Here is a 10,956-nt window from a genome sequence, read left to right as displayed (position 1 = left end):
TTGACATTAGAGAGAGGAAAGGAGAGAGAAATATTGATCAGATGCCTCCCTTACATGCCCCAAATGGGGACTGAACCCAAAACCCGAGCATGTGCCCTGACCAGGAATCAAACCTGCCACCTGTCGGGGCACTGGATGACACTCCAACCAACTGAGCCACATGGGCCAGGGCAAGAGCCACACCTTCTTTTATCTTTTTTTGGGGGGACACTTTTGTGAAGTGACTAAGCTTTTTTTGTGAATAAGCTTTCCTGTAAACTCTCACAGACCCTTATCCACATCCCAGGAGCAAGCAAGCACGCTTTCAAACACAAGCAAGTTTTAAGAGGAGATGTGCAGAGTTGGTGAGTCCTCTCATTTGGTTGCAAAATGTAGCACATCTCCTGGAATGGGCCCAGAGACCTCAGCATGTGCTGTTTAAGAATCAGGGTCACAGTCGGTCAACCCCAGCTGCTTTAGGGAAACAGGAAAACCTGTGTGCTGGTTCTCAGGCTCCAGCAAGGCCTGCTCCCCTGGGTCTCGCATAGGTCACTGCTCTGAGAATTTTGGCTCTATAGTAAGAGGGATAATTTAAAACCCCACTGTATGAATTTTCTATTGCTGCTATAACATGTGATCATGACATCAGTGGTTTAGAATCACACAAATCACTATCTTGCAATTCTGGATGGGTACCATTGGTCTAAAATCAAGGTGTGGTATTATTATTGTTATTATTTTAGGTAAGTCTGTGCTTTTATTAACTACTTGAGAGGGATGAAGCGGGAGGAGTGGGTGGCTCCGATGCCAGGTCTGCAGTGCTCCCCTGGCTTGTAGGTGATGGAGAACTCACCCAGGTAGTGGCCCATCATCTTGGGCTTGATTTCCACCTGGTTGAAGGTGTTGCCGTGGTACACGCCCACCATGCTGCCCATCATCTCCGGCAGGATGATCATGTCCTGCAGGTGTGTCTTAATCACCTCGGGCTTCCCTATGGGCGGAGCCTCCTTCTTGGCTTTGCGCAGGCGCTTCAGCAGCGAGTGCTGCTTCCTTTGCAGACCCCGGTTCAGCTGCTGCTGCCGCCATCAGGCACTGTACCGCTGCATCGGCTGCTCGTCTGACATGTCAAGCAGTTGATCGAGATCCACGAGATCCACGCCGAGGTAGGTGAACCTGCGGAAGGGCCGCGTTTTCTTTTGCTCCACTTCCGCCATCCCGTGGGTTCTTGGGAAAGGGCCTCAAGGTGTGATTTTAGACCAGCGGCTTGCGTTTCTTCTGGAGGCTTTAGGGGGAGAAGTTGCTTGTTTGCCTTTTTTCGAGTCTAGAATAGAGCCTGTCTGTTCTGTGACTCACAGCCCCTTCTTCCTTCCTTAATTAAGGCCGGCGGCACCACATTCTCTCCTCCCTGGCCTACACCTCCATCCTCTCTGACTCTGAGCCTTCTGCATCCCTCTTACGATGACACACTTTAACAGCTGATAGCTCAACTTTGAGAAGGAAATGTAGTTTAATTAACACTGCCTTTATAATTATTCCAAGCGTGTGTATACATTTTTGTGGGGGCACCTTGTATGCGTCTACACATGCCTGCAAGTAGCACTCCACGCTTTGGGGATAGCTGTTCATTCCAGGAAGGGTCCATAATGGGCTACATGAAATATGGATTGCTATATTTCATCTAAACTAAGACTTTATCAGTTTTAAGGTGCACTATTACTTTTTGTACGACTATGAAAGAAAAAAAAAGCCAATTAAAGTTTAACAATGATACGCCATCTCATTTCATAGATGTTAAAATTCCTGGGGAAAAGGGGAAGTGCCATGTTGAAGTGCGATTATTTCAAGATTGCTGCTTCCCATGAAAGAGGAAGCTCAAGTTCTGGGATGAGTTCAAGTTTCTTCCCGACAATGTTAGCAGGTGATTGTTACACTTGGCACCCATGCGTGGAACAGCAGAATCCAGTTCTGTGTTAGCACATATTTTGTATTGCATTGATCTCTATCTTGCTGATTAAAAAAGCAACGTTTTCTCGGATAAAAGCCACTGATGATAGTAACCAAATTGAGAATTAGGAATAAGGGTAAAAGTTTAAGAAGAAAATATAACCACAGGAAGGACAGTGTCTCCTCTGTATCATTTAAGGAGCAACAGGTTCAGCAAGAAAAGAAAAAAGAGAACTGTCCTATTTATTGTGGAATTAGCCAGGAAAAGTGCCTGCTGATACTTTATACTCTGCAATATCTTTTAGACTATGAAAATTTAATAGGCAGATATCACCCTAGAAGCTTAATAAATAGCATTGGAAGACATGTACAGCGGCCCACGCCACTCCTAGACTGGAACACAGAGCAACTGGATTTGGAAAGCAGATTAGCAACCAACATTATTTGATGGCAGTGATAAGATTTTTGTTTCCAAGGCAAGAGGTGATTTGATCAAGGGTTATTATTTTTTTTCTCTTCTTCACAGGACACCTCTCTCCACACACACTCAGTGTGAACATACGTAGCTTGAACTACTTAGAACAGTGGTTCTCTGCCTGAGCTGCACATTAGAAATTCTAGGGGAAATTAAAAAAGCAAACAACCCAAAATACCCACGTGTAGGTCCCATCCATCCAATTAATTCAGAATCTCTGGGTTTTGTAAGAGACCTGGACAATTTTTTTTTTTTTTAAAGTTCCTAGGTATTTATGATGAGCAGGCAAAATTGAGGTCCCCTGACTTAGAGCTACACTGCTTTCCCTGAGGGTTTTGCAAGTGTCAGGATGGAGACTTGGGTTTGGCCTGTGGTAGTAACCATCCTTGGAAGAAGAGGCTGGAACCTTTGGATTGGGATTACCTGTGTCTTAGGTCAGGTTCCCCTGAGGCAGATGGTGAATGAGTGTTCAGGTACAAGTGGTTTCAATTAGTTCTCGCAGGAGAAACCTGTGAGGGAGTAGGCGGAGTGGGGGTGAGTATGGGGTACGGAAGTGGTTGTGGGGGTGGGTATGATAGCTGGTCTCCCAAAGTGGCTGCTTTCCATTCCTTCCCTTTCTGTTTGCACATGACACTCCACTGGCCAAGATGCGATCCATCCCCCCCTTGTCAGAATTGGCCTTCTAACCTGCCTCGGACAATAGACATGGTGGAAATGGTGCTGAGACAATGCCAAGCATATCTTTTATGGGGTCTCTAGCAGCTTCTTCTTGTCCTTAAGGGTAGCTGGCTGTCATGTAAGAAACTCAGCCACCCTGAGATTACCAAGCTATGAAGAAAGCCAAGTTAGTGACTTGGAGAGGTCACAGGGAGAACTGAGGAACCCAGAGGACAGCGTCATATGACACCAGTCAAGCCATCCCAGCCAGTTCCCCAATCACTTGAGCAATCCCAGCTGAGGTCCCTAAACATCACGGACAGACATCCCTATCAGGCCTTGTCTGAATTCCTGACCAGGAAAACGATGAGCAAATAAAAGAGTCATTGGTTTTGTTTTTGCTGTTTTCCTAACCGGGAATTGAACACACCACCTTTTGGTATACAGGATGATGCTCCAACCAACTAACTCACACTGGCCAGGGAAAAAACCAAAACAAACAAACAAAAACACTCCCCCACCCCCACCCCACAATCACTGTTTTAAGCATTGGGGTAGTTTGTTATGCAGCAATAGATAATTGAAGTTTGCAGTAGTTTTTTACACAATAGATAACTGGTTTTAGGGTAGTGTGTTAAGCAGCAATAGATAATGGAAATAAGAAGAAACTCAGTAGGGGTAAGATTTCAAGCAAAACCCTATGGGTATCTCTAGCCCGATCCCATTGGGGAAATCTGAATTTATTTATTTATTTATTTATTTATTTATTTATTGCTTAAAGTATTACAAAGGGTATTATATATGTGTCCTTCCCCCCCCCCCCGCCCTTAAAAATTTTGTCTCAGAGTTATCTTGACCTTAGAATTCCATATTCCTGGTTATTGGATAAGGACCACTCTGGTGGGCAGAGACTCTTCTGGCTTACTAGGGAGCATGGGCAGGGCCAGTTTCCCCTGGCCTGTGGCATGCATTTCACCAATATCAAAGCATGTAGTAATAACTGTTGCCTGATACTATTTCTCAATGTTGAAGACTATGCAACTCACGCAAAAACACCATGCATGTGTTCTCAGGCATAAAGCTTAAGTTTGATTAAGAGGAATCAGGACTTTATTTAACAATAACAAACTATGGAAGGAATCTTTGTAGATAGAGGAACAGGTAGGGGCAATTTCTTTCTTTTTTGCAAGATGGGGGGGAAAAGCCCTGAAAAATAATGCAGGTGCAAGATGCTTGCGTAGCAGAGCACAGGAAAGCAGCTTTGTGACAATGCTGAACATTTCCTGCTGTTCAGAGAAGCATGAAGCGGGAGACGCTAAATTGTTGACAGGTGTGCTTGACAGTAGTGTTGGCACAACTAACTTCCTAATTTCTGACCCAACTGAAAAAATGCCTGTGGTCTTTTTTTGTTGTGTTCAATTAGGACATAATATTAGCTATCTTTGAAAGTGTAAATTGGTTAGCATTTGATTACTATTTCTACAGAGAGAATTAATTTTCAACACAGTGTTTTGGAATAACTCTGCTGGCAGTTTTAGGAGGTAGGTCTCATTTTTTAAAGGCAAATTTTGGCTACCTCTATCCTCTCCCTTCTATCTCAACACTTTTAAAAAAAGCAGAAATAGGTTATTTATTTTTAACTCATAATATAAAGTGGTAAGTTCTGTGGCATTCTTTCCTAGATTCATCTACAAAGGAAAACAATTCCTGGTATGTGCTTTTGAACATGCAGATGTCCAGAATGAATGAGCTTTACATACCATGTTAAGAGCTGATCTACTCCACTTATTGCAATATACAACCTGGACCTCTGCCGGGCACCCAAGGCTCTGCCATTGGGTTTTTTTGCTGGGTGAATTGGCAGCTTTGGGCAGTGCCCAAAAGGCTGACCTGCTGGGGTTAAACTAGGAACTCTGGGTACATGTCACCCTGAAATAGTTGCTGGCACCAAATCCAAATTCCCAAAGGAACCACTTACCCTCAGATGGCTGGCACAGTAGTATCACTGCTGGAGTGCTGGGAGAAAAAGACCTGGTCAAGACAGGCAGGAGATGATGCTAAAGAACAAAATATATGCCTGTTTTCTGGGTACTTATTTCCCTTCGACAAGCTCCAGCCGGAGGGGCACAAGATCTGTTGGCCCCAAGTTAGCAGCCCTCCAGTACCTGGGTGTCATTTCCTTCTTCATTCAGATTTCTTATATGAAAAGAGTGAAATTTAATGGGAGACAGTGAAACCCCCAGAGATTTCCAAGGGATAGCTGATGGAGAGAGGTCTTCTAGGGTTGCAGACACAATCACTGCTCCCGTCAGACCTAACTGTGATTGCTCACTGCTGGGGGTGATTGGAATTTGCAAGTTGATTAAAACTGGAGATTTAGTGGTTGAAATATAATTTGTCAGATAATTGCTGGAAATGGGCCAGTGCCTTTGCTGGCCTGAGCTCCATGTGGCAGATTACATGCTCTGGCAAACCAGATCCACAAAAGACAAGAGCTTCTTAGAGATGAACCTTCTGAAGAGGTGCTTCGTCTTTTGAGGAGCAGAGCAAGAGAGAAGAGCGTGGGGTGTTCCTGTGTTTCCCTGTCTTTGTGCTCAGGTAGTCACCAAAAGAGTGTCAGGCCCGTTCAGGTTTTTAAATTGATATTTGACCCCAAAGCCTTAAAGTTACAAATGGACTCCTTGGGAATGGGCGCTAAAGAAAACGAAATCAAACTGAAGGTGAGTCTATTTTCTTCTGAAAACAATTTCAAAGGGCATCCTATTTCTTTTTCCGCCAGAATATTTTCTTTTGTAATCACATCGTTTTCTCCTTGTAAATGTATGTGTCTTTCATGATTTCTCTGGTATAAGAATATATCTGCCCCTCACAGTGGACCAGGATCTAATTAAAACACTATGCCAGAAAAGCTATTAGATCTGTATTCCCAAAGCAAGACACAAAACAGCTTTGGATTGTGCCAAAGTTGAAAATATTTTAAGTGGGATGCTTGGAAGACTTAAAAAAAAATTATACCACCCAAGATTGGTGAGAGGGCCTGGAAAAAAGTACCCGCATACCTTGTAACTTCCCCCTGAAAGCCATTTAGCAATATTGATCAATGGCCTAAAAAATGTACATGTACTTTGATTTAACACTTCTCAACTTAGTCTTTAGGAAATAATCAAGGATGTGAGCAAAGATTTAGGTTCCCTTCTGTTTGCGGCTGCCTGTCTAGCAAATGTGTGTCTAGCAAAATCTTGTCTAGCAGATCTTGGCGACAGTGTTCAACTTTGGAGGGCCAGAAGAGTGTATATTCAGTAACAGTGAAGGTAGTAATGCTACCAGTGGTCGTCTCCATATGGTGGAATTACAATTTTATATTGCTTATTCGTATTTTCTAATTTTTCCTCAATGAATATGTTACTCCTTTTTTGTTGTTGCTGTTGTTAATCCTCACCCGAGGATATTCTGCCCGCCCCCCGCCCCCCCCCCCCCCATTGCTTTTAGAGAGAGTGGAAGGGAGACAGGGAGGGAGGTCAGAGAGAGAGGGAGGAAGGTGAGAGAGAGAGAGAGAGAGAGAGAGAGAGAGAGAGAGAGAGAGAGAACATCACTGTGAGAAAGACACATTGATTGGTTGCCTCCCTCATGCACCCTAACCAGGCTGGGGATGGAACTTGCAATCCAGGTATATGCCCTTGACCAGGAATCAAACCTGCAACCCTTTGGTGCATAGGCTGATGCTCTAACCACTGACTAACACCAGCCAAGGCTGTGTTACTCATTTTTAAATGTTTTCAAAAATTTCATTTGAGCTGTAAAAGAGGATCATTGTAGAAGTTCGACTACTGATATGAAAAATATATTCACAAAAATCCTACATAATAAAGAGGTAATATGCAAATTGTCCATCACTCCAACACACAAGATGGCTGCCCCCATGTGGTCAAAGATGGCTGCCACAGATGGCCAGCAGGGGAGGGCAGTTGTGGGCGATCAGGCTTGCAGGGGAGGGCAGTAGTGAGGGACCAGGCCTGAAAAGGAGGGCAGTTGGGGGGAACCAGGCCTGCAGGGGAGGGTAGTTGGGGGCAACCAGGCCAGCAGGGAGGGCAGTTAGGGGTGACTGGGCTGGCAGGGGAGGGCAGTTGGGGGCAACCAGGCCTGCAGGGGAGGGCAGTTGGGGTGACCAGGCCTGCAGGAGAGGACAATTAGGGGTGACTGGGCCAGCAGGGGAGGACAGTTAAGGGCGACCAGGCCTACAGGGGAGGACAGTTAGGGGTGACCAGGCCGGCAGTGGAGGGCAGTTATGGGTGACCAGGCCGGCAGAGGAGGACAGTTAGGGGCAATCGGGCTGGCAGGGGAGCAGTTAGGCATTGATCAGGCAGGCAGGGGAGTGGTTAGGGGCAATCAGGCAGGCAGACAGGCGAGTGGTTGGGAGCCAGCAGTCTTGGATTGTGAGAGGGCAGTCGGACATCCCTCGAGGGGTCCCAGATTGGAGAGGGTGCAGGCTGGGCTGAGGGACACCACCCCCCCTCCTCTGTGCACGAATTTCATGCACCGGGCCTCTAGTAATAAAGATAAATGAAAGGGTGTGATGATTCTACTTTTTCAAAAAAGAATGAAATTTGTTCTCTCTTGGCCTCTTTTTCTCTCTCTCCCTCATGACACACACACATGTCTGGAGGCACATACACCAATATATTGCAGTGGGTTTGTGTTGGTAGAGAGATACGGTAACTTAATTTGTTCTCTTTGCTCATGGTATAATTTATAATTTTCTTCAATGAACATTAAATACTTATATAATTAGAAAAACTAGAGCTTAATTTCACATGCATTAGACAGGATGCCGGAAGTGTATGTATGGAGGGGAATGTTGGGTGACTCTGTTCTCTCTGCCCGTCACCCCCTTCCCTATGGCATGCTGATGTAGGCATGGGACTCTCTTCTTATCAGGTAAAATGCGACTTTCCATTAGCTGAGGGGTACTCTGGGGGTCAGAGAGCCTCTGAGGGCCACCAGGCAGCTACTTGGTAGCCTTTGGGATAATATATAAGCAGGTATAGATAGTCAGGAAGGTGATTTGTAGCCTGCCTCCTGTAAAGATTGCACCCAGTGCCTTTTTCTGCCTAATCCAGCCCAGCCCACTGGTCCTGGTGGTGGCCTCCAGCTCTCTCCCACCTGGGCTCGGCAGGAGGAAAATGGCTTGTACAGGGGTGTTGATCTATTAGAAAAAGAAAACTTTCCCTGGGCTCTCATAAAACATACTGCACTTAAAGTCACTTCCCTCCGCCATTTATTCCCCCAGACAAATCTAGTCGCTGCCCTCTATCATTTATTCCCCTGGACAAATCTCTAAGAGGGAGAGACGGAGGAGGTAATAGAGCAGAGCTTCCCATAGTTGGGGACTTGGCAGGACCTTGGGCAAACATTTAACTTCTCTGGACGTGGGTTTTCTCATTTGTAAATTCGAGATGATAATGTGATGATTAAATTAGGTGATACCTGTATAGCTCTTTGAACAGAGCCTGTCACTTGGCAAGCACTCAGCTACAACTTCCACAAATGTTGTCATCTTTGTGTTCCATATGTCCTTTTCTATGATTTTAATTACTTTTTGAATAGAGAATACATACAAATGGTACAAATTCAAAATATAAAGAAAATTATGCAGTGATGTTATAGTTCAAATAATGCCCCCTCCCAAAGATGTCTTCTCCCTAATCTTTTGATCCTGTGCATATGTTACATGGCAAAAAAGACTTTCACAGGTCATTAAGGTTATGAACCATAAGATAGGGAGGTTATGCCCGACCAGTGTGGCTCAGTGGTTGAGCGTTGACCCATGAACCAGGAGGCACATACCTGCCCAGGTTGTGGGCTCGATCTCCAGGAGGCAACTGATCAATGATTCTCTCTCATCATTGATGTTTCTATCTCTCTCTTCCTCTCCCTTCCTCTCTGAAATGAATAAAAATATATATTTTTTAAAAAGATATGCATTATGTAGCCCATCTAATTAGATGAGCCCTTACAAGCAGAGAATTTCTTGAGTTGGAGAGGGATTACAGAAGAGGAAGGCAGAGAGATTCCAGTGTGAGCGAGATTGGAGCAGCCATGGTGAGAGCGTACCATCTGGAATGTGGGCAGCCCCTGGAGCTCCAAAACCAGCCCCTGGCTGACAGCCAGCAGGGAAGCTGGGGCTTCAGTTCTACAACCACAAGGAACTGAATTCAGCCAACCACCTGCATGAGCTGAAAACCCTGCTGCCACCTTGATTTGAGCCCCATGAAATCCAGAGCAGAGAAACCAGTCAATCCAAACCAGACTTCGGTCTATGAAATGATTAATTCCCATTGTTTCAAGCTGTGAAGCTTTTCATGATCAATAGAAAACCAAGCCAAGTGAAAATGCAAATTTCACTCCCACTGTTGCTTCCCGGTCTTCATTTCTTTTTCCTGGAGACAACTTCCCTATGTTTAGAGGGGAAATCAGAACAATTTGGAACATTTTAAACCAAAAGATTTTGTTTGGGATGATCAAAGATTAGAAAGAATGATATTTCTTGTATGTTTTCTTAGGGGAATCTTTAATGCTGCATTGTGTCCAGTGTAATACTATCCACCTGAAAATGATCAACAAAACAGTAAGAACACTTGAGATATTTATGAATCTTTATGGAAAAGAAAATCTCAACTACTTAGAAAATGTGGGTAATTATGAACATAACAGTGAACTGAAAAGATTTGAAAGTATCATGAAGGAAAAATTCCTGTGTGGAAATGTAAGATGGAAATTTTTTGTTTTGTTAGAGCCATGAAAAAGCTTCTGACTTGTTCAGTCATGTTTCTCCTAGAAGCCAAAACCTCTAGAGAACTGTGAGAGAGATCGTGGAAAGGAGAAAAAGAAAGAGACCATTAGTCTATTTGAAGAAGAGCATTACATAAACAGAAAAGAATTGTAAATATCCAAAGTAGAACCTGAGCTGGAATCATTTCAAACAGGCCTGGGACAAGGAAGACAGAAGACGGTCCTTTGGATAGATTGGGGTCATTTCATATGTCTCTGCTTTTACCAATAATCAGTCTTCAGCCTTTTATTTCTCCTACTGACATTTGGAAAGTTGACAATCTGTCAGCTAATATTTATATTTTAAACCTGGTTTTCTGGGGATTTTATTTTTCTGGTGCTGGTTGGGAGAAGGTCAAGAAAGAAATGCAATAAGCCATCCAGTGGATGTGCTAGCATATTCTTTGGAAGAATGACTGAACCTAACAAAAACCAGAGAATGCTGAAAACTGACTTACATGTTGAAAACTCACTGTGTTTCACTGGATCCAACGGACTTATACTTGAGAAATCAATTTTTAAGATGCCTTATGAATATTTGGAGGCAATAAAGTATATTGACTAGTTGGAGGAATAGTAGCCCCAGTGGAAATGTTACCATCCCTATATCAGATAGATGGTAGAAATAATAATTGTTCAAGTCACATTACATATAAGGTAAAATGCAGTTATTTCAGGACAAAAACATCAGAGTATACCATGCTACTGTCTGAACAGTTTATTTTTAAACAGAAAACAAAAAGAAAAAATCTTACTGCTTTGCTATAATTTTCTCAAGAGATATCTTCCCCAGAAGAGTAAGACAGGAACCACAGACTTCTAGTTCCACCCAATAAATGTATTACAACCTGGGAGATTACCTAGGAGTTCGCTTCTAGACTTGTAGATCTCCAAACTTGAAGCTATAGTTACATTTACTTCAAAGAAAGGCCAGAAACCATTTCCCCTGAAGTCTTTCTGCCTATTTACACACACACACCACAGAGCACCAGGCATGATATACCCAACAAAAGAATCTCTGGGAGTTGAGTAAGTGCTTTCAACAGACAAAATTCCTGAGAGGGTTTGCTCTT

The 10,956-nt window shown here is 43.8% G+C and overlaps 1 pseudogene; it reads right to left on the bottom strand.

Annotated features, from left to right (window-relative positions):
* Window positions 1–737: 737 nt before the first annotated feature.
* On the bottom strand, window positions 738–1,193 carry LOC132215165 (small ribosomal subunit protein uS19-like; annotated as a pseudogene).
* Window positions 1,194–10,956: the final 9,763 nt, after the last annotated feature.

This window comes from Myotis daubentonii, chromosome 14, assembly GCF_963259705.1.
Source record: "Myotis daubentonii chromosome 14, mMyoDau2.1, whole genome shotgun sequence".
Lineage (NCBI taxonomy): Eukaryota > Metazoa > Chordata > Mammalia > Chiroptera > Vespertilionidae > Myotis > Myotis daubentonii.
This window is presented reverse-complemented; position numbering and strand designations above follow the sequence as displayed.